Raw genomic sequence first — 13,448 nt, 5'->3', positions numbered from 1 at the left:
GTTCCACAGGTATCCCATTGTCTTGGGACAGTCACCCTCCCTGCCCCTCCCCCCCCCCCCCAAAAAAAAGAAACAAACACTAAACAACAGTCCATCCCAACTCTGTTTGGGCCAGTTTTCTTAATGTTTCAGCAAGGCTTAATCTGTTGGCAGAAGTGTTTAGTCCCATTAACAGCTAAAGTCACAGAGTCCACAACTCCCTGTGCTGACTGTAAACAAGGAATCTGAGGAATGACTTTTAAACAATGACTAAGCCTCAAGCCATTTTGTCTTCAGAGGCTGTGAAACTGGTCCAGGCCAGATTGCCTCCTTTCTGCAGCCCCATTTCTACTTAAAATGCATCTCCCTCCCACCTTCCTGTGATATGCTGATTAGACTCGTCTTGCTAACTTCACTCTTCTCTGACTGGCCACGGAGGACCCATGTGATCATGAAGATAAACCACTTATTATTTCTTGCAGGATCAAGCTTTGGTAAAAACTGGTGTTTTTACCCACACCACAAAAAGTGGTGTTTGCCCTCACCAGATTTCTTTCTCAAGGACCCCACTTGGTGTCCTGTGGGACACATCCCTTGGGTAAGAGCAGGGGTGTCTTGACTTCTAGTTTCATCTGTTGTGCTTGGAGAGAAGAGCAGGATGTACATAAACGGGCCTCCTCGAAGACAGAAATGATTCCACAAGTCTCATCAGAGCATATTCACCACAAGTGGTTAATTTTGCTCTTGAAGTATCTAACTTCACTTTGAAAGCATTCTGGGCTGCTTTAATCTGTAGATACATCCTTGTGTATAATCTTCCCAGCTAGTGTTTCTATATTTGTCGGTTACGCTACAAGAAAGAGCCAACAACTTGCTGCTTCTCCATCCTCTTGCTCTCTCCACCACCCCCATTGCCCACCCACGACTTACAAACAATAACAAAGGAGAGTATTCTTTCCCTCAAGATCTTCATATGATTCCAGGATTAAAGAGATTCCCCAAGGGATCCAGGCTCCACTTCAGGGGCTTTTTTGCGTAGTGATCTTTTAAATGTGAGCTCAAATCTCCTACTTTGCAAACAACAAACACCAATTGTTTCCCTGAGTCACACACGTGATATTCAGACTCTCTCATGCATGCTGTCCAGCATTGCTGAGTAGAATGGGGTTGCATTAGGAGTGTGGTATTCTGACCAACTGAGATTGGCCTTGTGAAAAAAGGGAGTAAGGAGGAAGGCTGTAAGTGGAGAAGTTGATGTAGCTAGTAGGAAAATTTGAAACTCCTTTCTCAATCTATCACATTAAAAGATATACAAATTAAGAGGCAGAAAGAGGAAGGTGAGAAAGTGATAGATTCCTTTCACATCTTAACAATATTTAGCAAATGCTACTCTATGTCAGACTTGTATTTTATACACACTAAGTGCTGGTGGGTGTGGCAGGATATATTTTTCCTATCCAAGTCTCAGAGGGCAAACAGACCAGAAACATCAATTATGTCTACACTGGCACCCCACTCCAGTGCTCTTGCCTGGAGAATCCCATGGATGGAAGAGCCTGGTAGGCTGCAGTCCATGGGGTCGCTAAGAGTTGGCACGAATGAGCAGCTTCACTTTCACTTTTCACTTTCATGCATTGGAGAAGGAAATGGCAACCCACTTCAGCGTTCTTGCCTGAAGAATCCCAGGGATGGGGGAGCGGGTGGGCTGCCGTCTATGGAGTCGCACAGAGTTAGACACGACTGAAGCGACTTAGCAGCAGCAGCAGAGTGTTAAGCTGCTTTGGGACAGAGGGAAGCCCAGAGGAGAGATACCTGTCATCCGGGAATGGGCAGGCTGGGTGTTAAGGATGAAGGCTGCACAAAGGAGAGGGTTGTTTAGATGGGTGTTGAAGGGTGGGAAGCAAATTGAGGGTAGGGAGTATAAGGGACAAAAGGTGGGATGAGGAGAGGAACATTTCAGGATAACAACAATAATGACAACACATGCAAAAACCCAGACAAACAGGATAGGATTTGGAAACTAAATAAGCATCTTGGTGTGGCTAGAGATTAAGGGCACCAAGAGCAAGTATAGTCCTAACTCTTAAAGAAGTTTATAAACCTATAAAATGTGGCTATGACATTTCCATATTTCATCTTTTTCAATTTTTGGAAAATATTTAACATTCTAAGATCTGTGCTGTTATCCAGATAACATGATGGAGGTAAGTTTGTGGATGTCTATGACACAAGTCTTATGGCTGAAATCACATTATCTTCATGATTATAGTTGTCTTCAGTCCCTGCAGACTCCAACTCTAAGATGAAGCTGCTTCTTCTCAGAAGTCACCCATGAAACACTGGTGTTGTCCAGGGTTCTGTCTCTACATTAAAGTTCTGTATGGACTTTATCCACTCTCCCTGGGCAAGTTTAACTACTAACAAGACTTCAACCAACATTATAAAAAATACAGAACTCTCTTAAAGGACTACTCTTAGTTTGAGTTCCAAGTCCCTTTGCTCACCTTTAATGCCATGTGTCACTCGTTGGTCCATCATCTTTGGGAGGGCTGGGATTACACTTCTCGTGTCCACAGTGGTTTTCTCAGTATTTAGCATAGTTCCGTTCAGTTCAGTTCAGTCACTCAGTCATGTTTGACCCTTTGTGACCCCATGAACAGCAGCACACTAGGCCTCCCTGTCCATCACCAACTCCCGGAGTCCACCCAAACCCATGTCCACTGAGTCAGTGATGCCATCCAACCATCTCATCCTCTGTCATCCCCTTCTCCTCCTGCCCTCAATCTTTCCCAGCATCAGGCTCTTTTCCAATGAGTCAGCTCTTCACATCAGGTGGCCAAAGTATTGGAGTTTCAACTTCAACATCAGTCCTTCCAATGGACACCCAGGACTGATCTCCTTTAGGATGGACTGGTTGGATCTCCTTGCAGTCCAAGGGACTCTCAAGAGTCTTCTCCAACACCACAGTTCAAAAGCATCAATTCTTCTGTGCTCAGCTTTCTTTATAGTCCAACTCTCACATCCATACATGACCACCGGAAAAACCATAGCCTTGACTAGATGGACCTTTGTTGACAAAGTAATGTCTCTGCTTTTTAATATGCTGTCTAGGTTGGTCATAACTTTCCTTCCAGGGGGTATAGTGTTAGTCACTATTTCAATGCAAAGGAATAGAGGAAAACAATAGAGTGGGAAAGACTAGAGATCTCTTCAAGAAAATTAGAGATACCAAGGGAACATTTCACGCAAAGATGGGCACGATAAAGGACAGAAACAGTATGGACCTAACAGAAGCAGAAGATATTTAGAAGAGGTGTTACAGAGATAAGATATTACAGAAGAACTGTACAAAAAAGATCTTAATAATCCAAATAAACATGATGGTGTGATAACTCACCTAGAGCCAGACATCCTGGAGTGCAAATCCCAAGTGGGTTTTAGGAAGCATGACTACAAACAAAACTACTGGAGGGGATAGAATTACAGTTGAACTATTTCAAATCAAATAGATGATGCTGTGAAAGTGCTTCACTCAATATGCCAGCAAATTTGGAAAACTTGGCAGTGGTCACAGGACTGGAAAAGGACAATTTTCATATCAATCCCAAAGAAAGGCAATGCCAAAGAATGTTCAAGCTACCACACAATTGCTCTCATCCCACACACTGGCAAAGTAATGCTCAAAATTCTCCTAAGCCAGGCTTCAATGGTATATGAACTGAACTTCCAGATGTTCAAGCTGGAAGCTAGAGAAGGCAGAGAAACCAGAGATCAAATTGTCAATACCTCTTGGATCATAGAAAAAGCAAAAGAATAACAGAAAAACATCTACTTCTGCTTTATTAATGACGTCAAAGCCTTTATGTAGGTCAAAACAAACTGGAAATTTCTTCAAGAGATGGGAATACCAGACCACCTGACCTGCCTCCTGAGAAATCTGTATGCAGGTCAAGAAGCAACAGTTAGAACTGGACATGGAACAACAGACTGGTTCCAAATTGGGAAAAGAGTACATCAAGGCTGTACATTGCCACCCTGCTTATTTAACTTACATGCAGAGTACATCATTCAAAATTCCAGGCTGGATGAAGCACAAGCTGGAATCAAGATTGCCGGGAGAAATATAAATAAGCTCAGATATGCAGATGATACCACCCTTATGGAAGAAAGCAAAGAAAAACTAAAGGACCTCTTGATGGAAGTGAAAAAGGAGAGTGAAAAAGTTGACTCTAAACTCAACATTCAAAAACTAAGATCATGACATCTGGTCCCATGATTTCATGGCAAATAGATGGGGAAACAATGGAAACAGTGATAGACTTTATTTTCTTGGGCTCCAAAATCACTGCAGATGGTGACTGCAACCAGCTATGACCAACCTAGACAGCATATTAAAGAGCAGAGACATCATTTTGGCTGACAAAGGTCTTCCTAGTCAAAGCTATAGTTTTTTCCAGTAGTCATGTATGGATGTGAGAGTTGGACTGTGAAGAAAGCTGAGCACCAAAGAATTGATGCTTTTGAACTGTGGTGTTAGAGAAGACTCTGAGAGTCTCTTGGACTGCAAAGAGATCCAACCAGTCCATCCTAAAGGAAATCAGTCCTGAATCTTCATTGGAAGGACTAATGCTGAAGCTCCAATACTTTGGTCACCTGACACAAAGAACTGACTCATTAGAAAAGACCCTGATGCTGGGAAAGATTGAAGGTGGGAGGAGAAGGGGATGACAGAGGATGAGATGGTTGGATGGCATCACTGACTCACTGGACATGAGTTTGAGCAAGCTCTGAGAGTTGGTGATGGACAGGGAAGCCTGGCATGCTGCAGTCCATGGGGTCTCAAAGAGTCAGACATAACTGGGCGACTGAACTGAAGTGAACTGTATTAGTCACTCAGTCACGTACTACTCTTAGCAACACCATGGGGTGTAGCTCGCTGGGCTCCTCTGCCCATGGAATTCTCCAGGCAAGGATACTGAAGTGGATTGCCATTCCTTTCTCCAGGGGATCTTCTCAACCTAGAAATCGAACCCATGTCTCCACATTGCAGGCAGATTCTTTATTGTGTGAGCTACCAGAGAAGTCCATTTAGCATAGGACAGACCTCAATAAATATTTATTGAACAAACGAATAAATATATTAGCAAAACAGGTTCTTGAATAGGAGAACTCAAGAAGAAAGAATTATCCTGGAGCCTGAGGAATGGTAGCCTTTTAATATGTTTGATTGAGTGGTTCTCTGCCTTTATGTATTACCCTCCCTCCTGAGATATGTTGCAAAGTGTAAATACTACCGCCAAAGCAAACAGCAATGTCAAGGAATCCTGGATGACTGCTGAAGGACGTCAGATATCTGCTGGTATGAGAGAGCTGGCGAGGAAGGTGGAGATGGCGTCATGGGGAGACTCAAACCCTCCCCAACTCACTTTCCTTTGCTCATTGAAAAAGGGCACCCCACTCCTCCTGATACTCCGTGGATGGCCATTCCCCAACCTCTTACTGTTTAGGCAAAGGCGGTGGGCTAAGGTAGGTCCTGGTGCTATAGTCCTAGAATAGATTCCCTATCTTAGAGTGTGTCCTACTCTTCATAGACTCCACCATAGGTGCCCCTTGTCCAAGGAGCTTTGAGAAGAGGGGATCGTTTGTCTGGGTTGGGGGGTGGGGAGGCTGGACCCTTTTTCATTTGGAAAGTCGTTTCAAGATGAGGAAGCTTTTTTTCTTTTTCTTTTCAATTTTTAAGGTTATTTAAATTGTGTAGTCAGTCTACCCTGTTCATCATTCTTCACAAGGTTAGATTCCTTTTCCTAGCTTAGCAGTCAGCCTCCAAACTTCACACACACAATTTTCACTCTAAATGGGAAAAAAACAGGCCATATTCAACTCTGAAAATGAAAATTTATCATAAAACCTTTCTAAGAACTCTATTATTAAAGTTACCATCATTCAGTTGGATATTATCAAGGCAAAAAAAATTAAGGTAGAGATTGTGAACACTGCTGCTCTCTTTTCCTCCCTTGTGTGTAAATGAATGTTTTCAGCTTTCCCCATCCATCTTCATTAACATTGTGAGCAATTTGTATTGGCCCGCATGGCAGCATCTTTACATTGTGCAAATGTATGTGATGTTCTGGAAATGGGCAATTTAATATGAAAAGCACACCATGTCTCAGATTTTTTAAATTTTCTAAGTAGTAATTTCTGCTAGGAATTATTCCATGATTTGTGCATAATTTCGTGCAGATGGTTATTTAAATATAAATAGAGAAATGTGTCACTTAATACCGTGCTTGCCTCTACTTGGGTTGGCATTCCCACATTTTAAAACATTGCCATAAGTAAATGATAAAAACATCCTTAAGCCACACACTAGTCAGAAGATAATTGTGCCTGTTTGTTAATTGTCATTCGAGTGCCCTCCAATTAACTTTCTTAATATTTTCCAGTTTCTTTAAAAAGAAACTTAAATGAGTCTTTTTGTGAAATGTGTTTACTGTGTAATGAAAAACCTCTTTGTTTACCTAATTAAGACTACATTCTCCCCATAGTGAAAACAGAACTCCTTCTTTGGTGACCAAACCACTTTCCTCCTCTGCAAACACTAACTTTTGTCACTAAACTAACGTGGCAATGGTTGGGACAGGAAGTCATAGACACAGGCCTGATCTAACCATTTTATAATTCAGGTATATCTTTTGCAAAAATTGCCGCACAGTTGTTTATCTTGACAAGCTTTGTAATAATTAAAACAGACAACATGGGGAACAAATGTGTACAGCAATTAACCTTCTTTATTTGAACAAGATCTAATTTAGTGGCAGCAGATTTAGAGTTAAAGGTTCTGTGAATGCCAGTCCAGAACACTGCTTAAATAAATATCCTGCAACACTCATTAACCCCAAAATATGACCTTGAGAAATGGCAATGAGAACTTATAAAAGGGAAAAAGAAAATGTCTGACTCATCTCCAAAGCTCTGCCTTCTGCTTTGTCATGCAGTGTACCATTTCTTCACCCATTCCAGTAGGAGGGTTATGAAGATTTTTCCCGACCAAATTTACTCCTGTAAGTGTGAACCTCACTGAGAACAAAGGCAGTATTTTCTCATCCCTAAAGGATATCTTTCCACAAGGAAAAAAAAAAAGATAAAGGGGTGAAGACCTGGATGTATAAGTGTGTGAAGATGAACTGGGCTTCCTAATGCCCGTTTTTATATCCCACTGACCTTCAGCTCTGCATTTCTGGTCCAGATCTTTTCTCCCTTTCTGTTTCCTGATTTTTAATGACAACAGGGCATCTCCACTTGGGGATTCAATTTCCAATTAAAAGCAAGTATGTTGGGACTTCTCTGGTGGTTCAGTGGTTAAGACTCTGCCTTCCATTGCAGGGGACGCAGGACTGATCCCTAGTCAGGGAAAACGAGGATCCCACATGTGCAATGCAATGAAGAGCCTGCCTGCTGCAACAAAGACCTGATGCAGCCAAATAAATAAGTAAAAATAAAAGATTTTTTAAGAGCAACTTTTTAATATTTAAAATTTTATTTTCTGTCCTTGTCTTCCTTACCAATTTCAGCATTGCATTAAAATTGAAGTCTTCTTTTCCCTCTATTGTTCATATCAACTGTTAGGCAGTTCAGTCCTACAATCACTTTCTTTTACATCTTTAGACATTCCAGTGATTTTTATGCCTACTAGCAGAAGCAGGCATCATCTGCATACATATCTTTCTGCCTATTTTGCTCTTTCCCTAAGAACTCTGACACTGACTCTGGACTCTGGGAAGAGCTCTAGTTTGGGACTTGGGAGAACTGGGTGTTCTTGTTCTTGTTTTGTCTCTGACAGTGTAAAGTCATTTCACCAGTCTAAGACTCCAGTGAGCTCTTAACTCCTCTCCGAGTCTCACACCCTATGCATCCACAGGTCTAGATAAAAACTCCTAGACAGGAATTTAGAGTCTCATGAGAAGTGCTGTCTCTTGCTAGTCTTGTTGATTCCATCTATACCTTCCTCTGTGTCCCTGGGCAGATGTTTCTCACTGGAATAACCCTGTACGCTGAGGGGTAACTTGATATTTTCAATTCTATTGAATATGTGGAAGGCTAGCGTAGTGTGATTAAGACAAATTTGAGTCAGATTACCTGCTTTTGAACACAGCTTCACTGTTTATCAGCTATTTAACCAGGAGCATGTTATTTGACCTCCCTGAATCTCAGTTTCCTCATCCATAAAAAGGGTACAATAATAATAGCATTTCATAGAGTTACAAGGTCTATTGTAAGCTCTCAGAAAGTGCCCAGACCTTGGTTAGGACTTAGCAAATATTAGCCATTGAAATGAAATGGCTTCTTTTTCCAGATTCTAGATCAATAAGTAAAATGTACAAGAATGTATTAGACACTGCTGCTGCTAAGTCGCTTTAGTCGTGTCTGACTCTGTGCGACCCCATAGACGGCAGCCCACCAGGCTCCCCTGTCCCTGGGATTCTCCAGGCAAGAACACTGGAGTGGGTTGCCATTTCCTTCTCCAATGCATGAAAGTGAAAAGTCAAAGTGAAGGCGCTCAGTCGTGTCCGACTCTGTGCAACCCCATAGACGGCAGCCCACCAGGCTCTCCCGTCCATGGGATTTTCCAGTCAAGAGTACTGGAGTGGGGTGCCATTGCCTTCTCTAGACACAAATGGCTCATAATATTATCTTCTTTTTTTTTTTTTAACATTAGCTATAACACCTGGGAGGCCTGGCATGCTGCAGTCCATGGGGTTGCAAAGAGTCAGATATGACTAAGCAACTGAACAACAACAAATCACATCTGCCTATAGAGCTATGTCTGATAAGGAACTATGTTTTCATCATATCATAGAAAATTTGCACTTGCTTATCTTTGTCATAACAATTTCTACCTGTAAGAGTGGAGGGTCTCCTCTTGATAGCTGTGTACATATACAATGTTCAAAAAGCCAGTTGATTTAATTACATAAAGTATTTTTTTAACTTAAAAAAATTTATTTATTTTTAATTGGAGGATAATTGCTTTACATATTGCATTGGTTTCTGCCATATATCAATATGAATCAGCCATAGGTATACATATGTCTCCTCCCTCTTGAACCTCCCTCCCACCTCCCACCCCATCCCACCTCTCTACCCTGTCACAGCACTGGATTTGAGCTCCCTGCATCATACAGCAAATTTCCACTGGCTATCTAATTTTATATATGGTAACATATATGTTTTAGCGCCACTCTCTCAACTCATCCGACCCTCTCCTTCCTGCCCTGTACCCACACGTCTGTTCTCTATGTCTGCATCTCCATTGCCACCCTGCAGATAGCTTCATCACTACCATATTTCTAGATTCCATCTTTATACATTAATATACGATATGTATTTCTCTTTCTGACTCACTTCACTCTATAACAGGCTCTAGGTTCATTGAGTAAATGATCCATTTAGAAAAATGAAAGATAATTTATATTGGGTCTAGCTTCAAAAGCAATTTAAATATTCTAATTATATATATGTATATTTATTTAAATGAACAAATATTTTTAAAATGGGAAGTGTGGCATTATTGTAAGTTTAAAATGCTAAGGCTCTTTGGTCCTCTTTAATGGAAGGCATGAGACTTGGTAGGCTAGAGTTGTATTCAACATACTCATATTTTGGAGAATCTTATTTATGTCTTTGAAAGCCTTTAGTTAATGGTATTTAATGAATGTGTGGTGCTGGCTTGATGACATGTTATATTAAATGGCTCCTGCCATGAAGGATGTTAAACTTCAGAAGGGACATTATTAGTATGTCACAGAAAGGTCAAGTAGGTTCTTCTGAATAACATGCTAACACTATGTACACAATGTAAAACACTATATATTTGCTAGTGATATACTGATGAGCTAAAAATATTAAAGACTTTGTTAATATTAACAATTAATATATTTTGATTAATCACAAAGTACTTTTTCTTGAAAGGCTCAAATCTGATATTTAGGGATTCTGGTTGTTTCTCTGTTTTTGGTGTTCACAAAACTTAAACTAGAAAGCTTGTCATCACTTTCCTTTCCCTTCCCTTCATTACCTTTGCGAATTCTATGTCCAGTGCTGGGTCACACTCCTTCTTTCCCTGCCCACTGCTCGAGCTATTCCAGAATCCAGAGTAACCCAAATGTTGCTTTACGCAGAGTCCTTCACACCTCGATGCCATTGCTCTCAAGTGCTTAAAAAAAAAAACAAAACTCTTGAATTCACTTTTAGGTTACCCAGCAGTGGATATTCTGTGTTTGCTTGACATCACATTTGAACTTTTTAGATGTGAACATCCTTCTCTTATTGTCTAGATGGCCAAGAGTCGTGTTTCTGGGGTTGGTCCTTTGAAAGGAAATCTAAATTTCCAATCTGTGAGGGTGTGAGTGTGTGTGCACACAAGAAGATCCAAGATTGCGTGCCCTAAGCTGGTAGAAGATGAGGAAATATCTGTGAATAATTAAATAATCAGTGATTGATGACAATATATCACAAGTTTCATTAAACTGTGTCTTTAGAAAATTACCAATGGTATTAGTGAGTTAAGACTGTCTTAAATCATAAGCAGCCATGTATATACCCAGTTTCTTGTAGGCACTGACATTTCTAACAAGTAAATGGCATAGAACAACGTGGATATTATAAAATTTAAAAATATTATACTTACTGAAATAGCAAAGAATGGCTTTTTAAAAGTATCATTAGGATAAGTGAAGAAAATAATTGAAGAATGATATCTCTAGTTAACATTTTTACAACAGTTTTATTTTACTCTTTCTTCCTTGTCATGTTGTTAATTCCACACAAAATTTTCCATGGAAACATAACCCATGCAAACTAAAATGATTTTCTTTAAATGAAGACAACACAATTGAGTCCTTGATCCATGGTTTGTTTCTCGCCAAGAGAGAGACATTTGACACAAAATTCCAAGCCAGAAGAAATATGAAAATAAAGAGCCAGGGCTAAGTTCTCTAATTCCAAGGAAAAGCTCCAAGAACACTTCCCCCCTTATCTTAAGAGTTGTGCATCTTGAAATAACTGCTTTCTATGCACCTAAGTGCCATTGCTTCTTAATAGTTAAAAAAAAGTTTTTTTTAACTAAAAAAAATTCTTACCACAAAGATGAGCTAAAGGTGTCCTCAGAATATATGCAATAAAGTTGAACCAGATTCAAGACTGGGAGGGTGTATTTTGTGGGTGTTTTGTTTGGAGAAGGGCTGAGGGACAGAGTGATACAATCCGCAGGAGAGTGAAAAGCATGCAGGGTACACTATTCAAAACCAAGAATCCCAGAAAAACACAAATTGACGTAAGGACACCTCATCTGTTAAACGAAAACACCAGCTATCTCAAGAAATTTAAACTGAGATACACGCAGATAGAACTCATTTAAAGGAATATTTTATCAATTCTTTAAAATGTGCTTCTAGAAAAAACGTTCTTGCCTACCTCACTTCATAAGTGCTTCTCTAAAAAGCCTGCATATTTGGAAATATAAATAGATATCCACCCAAGGAAATATGACTTAATTAGACCAATCTGTTTTCCCCTGTATGTTCAGTGTAAACTCCTTAAATGCACAACTCAGAGAGAAGATAAAAGGGAGCAATCCCAGACTTCCATTTTCTTACTCTCAGATAAACCTATTCAACGCCCACGAATTATAAGGGAAGTTTTAGACAGCTTTAAGCCAGCACCACAGAATTATGGACTAATAGACCCAGAATGTACATTTTACTGCCTTCTATTTTTCCTAATGGCATTTTTAATTACAAAGTACCTTCTGCAGAGTTAAAAAGTCATCGTGTGAAAACCACACATTTCCATTTTAGTTGCCCCCGCTCGGAAAAAGTTCTCCATTCACTGACTCCTGAATCTGATTTCATCAGTCTAAAATTTTGAACGTATGTTCAATGACACCGTCTTTCCCTCTTAGAAAACCTGAGACAATGGCAGGAATTCATAGTAAGTTTTCCCATTCAACCAGACATTTCTTGAGGGAATTGCAAAGGCTTTGCAAAGAAACAGTTAATATGTATATATCGCTCTGAAATTGGCAATTGTCTTTTATTTCTTCTAATATTCTAGCCAAAGATCCGAGCTTACTTTTTTCTGTCCATAGGCTACCCACGCCCCCACCACCACCAAAAAAAGACTGTATTCGCTAATTATACATCCTGAAAAGAATTTGGTTCAGTGTAAGATGATCCTAGTGATATGCTAATCCCTTTTTCTGCTTGGTGCTGCCTGAAGCTTGTGTCTAACATTTTTTTCAACTGTATGACAATAAAAGTTCTGGCAACAAAAGAAATAAATGGGCAGCTAAAGAAGGTATAGCTCAAACACATGGCAGGCCGCTCTCCCCTCTCCTTCTGGCTGCTCTTTTGTAGACTGCAGTTTGCTATCCTTAAGTCAATAGCCGAAATCCAGCCACCTTAGCAACTTAGTATGACACCCAAGCCCTCTCTCTTCACGTTCATGAATAGTCAGCACCCAGCAGACAAAATAGAACTAATCTTTTTTGACAGAATTGTTCAATTTTAGAGGAAAAGCTTTTGAGTCTTCCACACATTTGCAGAATATGAGACAACAATAGCGGCAATCAAATTTTAAAAACAACAGTGGCCAAAGGGGCTGGAAAGAAGTCTCTTTGAGTTAAATAGCACATTCAGTCAGTCCCAGTGGTCATAAACTTGGGGGCAAACATTCATCTCAATACGTGAAAGAGAGAGATAAACACAGGGGATACCCCACAGCCCTGTTCTGGGCTTCAAGCAGCAATTCCTTCTGCTATAATGCGCACGCAATTTTTTTTTTTTTCAATTTCCTTTGTACATTTCTTTTGCAAAGACTCATACAAACATTTCTTCCCTTTCTAAAATAATTTTGTTTGGGGTCGAGGGTGGGGGGAAACTGACGAGTCTTGGTTTAAAACGCTTTTTATCCACCAGCCTTTTGTAGTCATTTGAAAGCAGTTTTACCATTTAGAAATCCTATAACGTATCAGTCACTCACAAGTCTAACATGTGCTAAAAATGAATCTTCTCTCCAGTCCTGCCCCCCACCCCCATTTAATACAAGGCATCGCTATACCTTTGGAGACAATATGAACAAGACGAAAAATCTACCCAGTTCATGGCAAAAACAGAAGTTAGCAGCATGGTCCATGCAGCTGCAACATTGCATTTAAAATTCAGTTTCCTCATAGGAAGAGGGCTAATCCTGCCCCCGTAATTCCCTACAGCCAAAATGTGCCCCCTCCCCTAGTGACAGTGCAATGCAAAGACACTAGCACGCTTATCTTGCCTAACCAGATGGCCGACTTGGATCAATGCACACACGCCACGATCAATGGGAGAGATAAAGAATTAGGAAAACAGTGGTACATGCTCCCAGAAAGCTTGTACACTGCATAATTATTTTATGATTCTACACATGGCTACATG

The sequence above is a fragment of the Capricornis sumatraensis genome, chromosome 2 (assembly GCF_032405125.1).
Source record: "Capricornis sumatraensis isolate serow.1 chromosome 2, serow.2, whole genome shotgun sequence".
Lineage (NCBI taxonomy): Eukaryota > Metazoa > Chordata > Mammalia > Artiodactyla > Bovidae > Capricornis > Capricornis sumatraensis.
The sequence above is the reverse complement of the archived record's forward strand: the minus strand, read 5'-3'. Positions refer to the sequence as shown.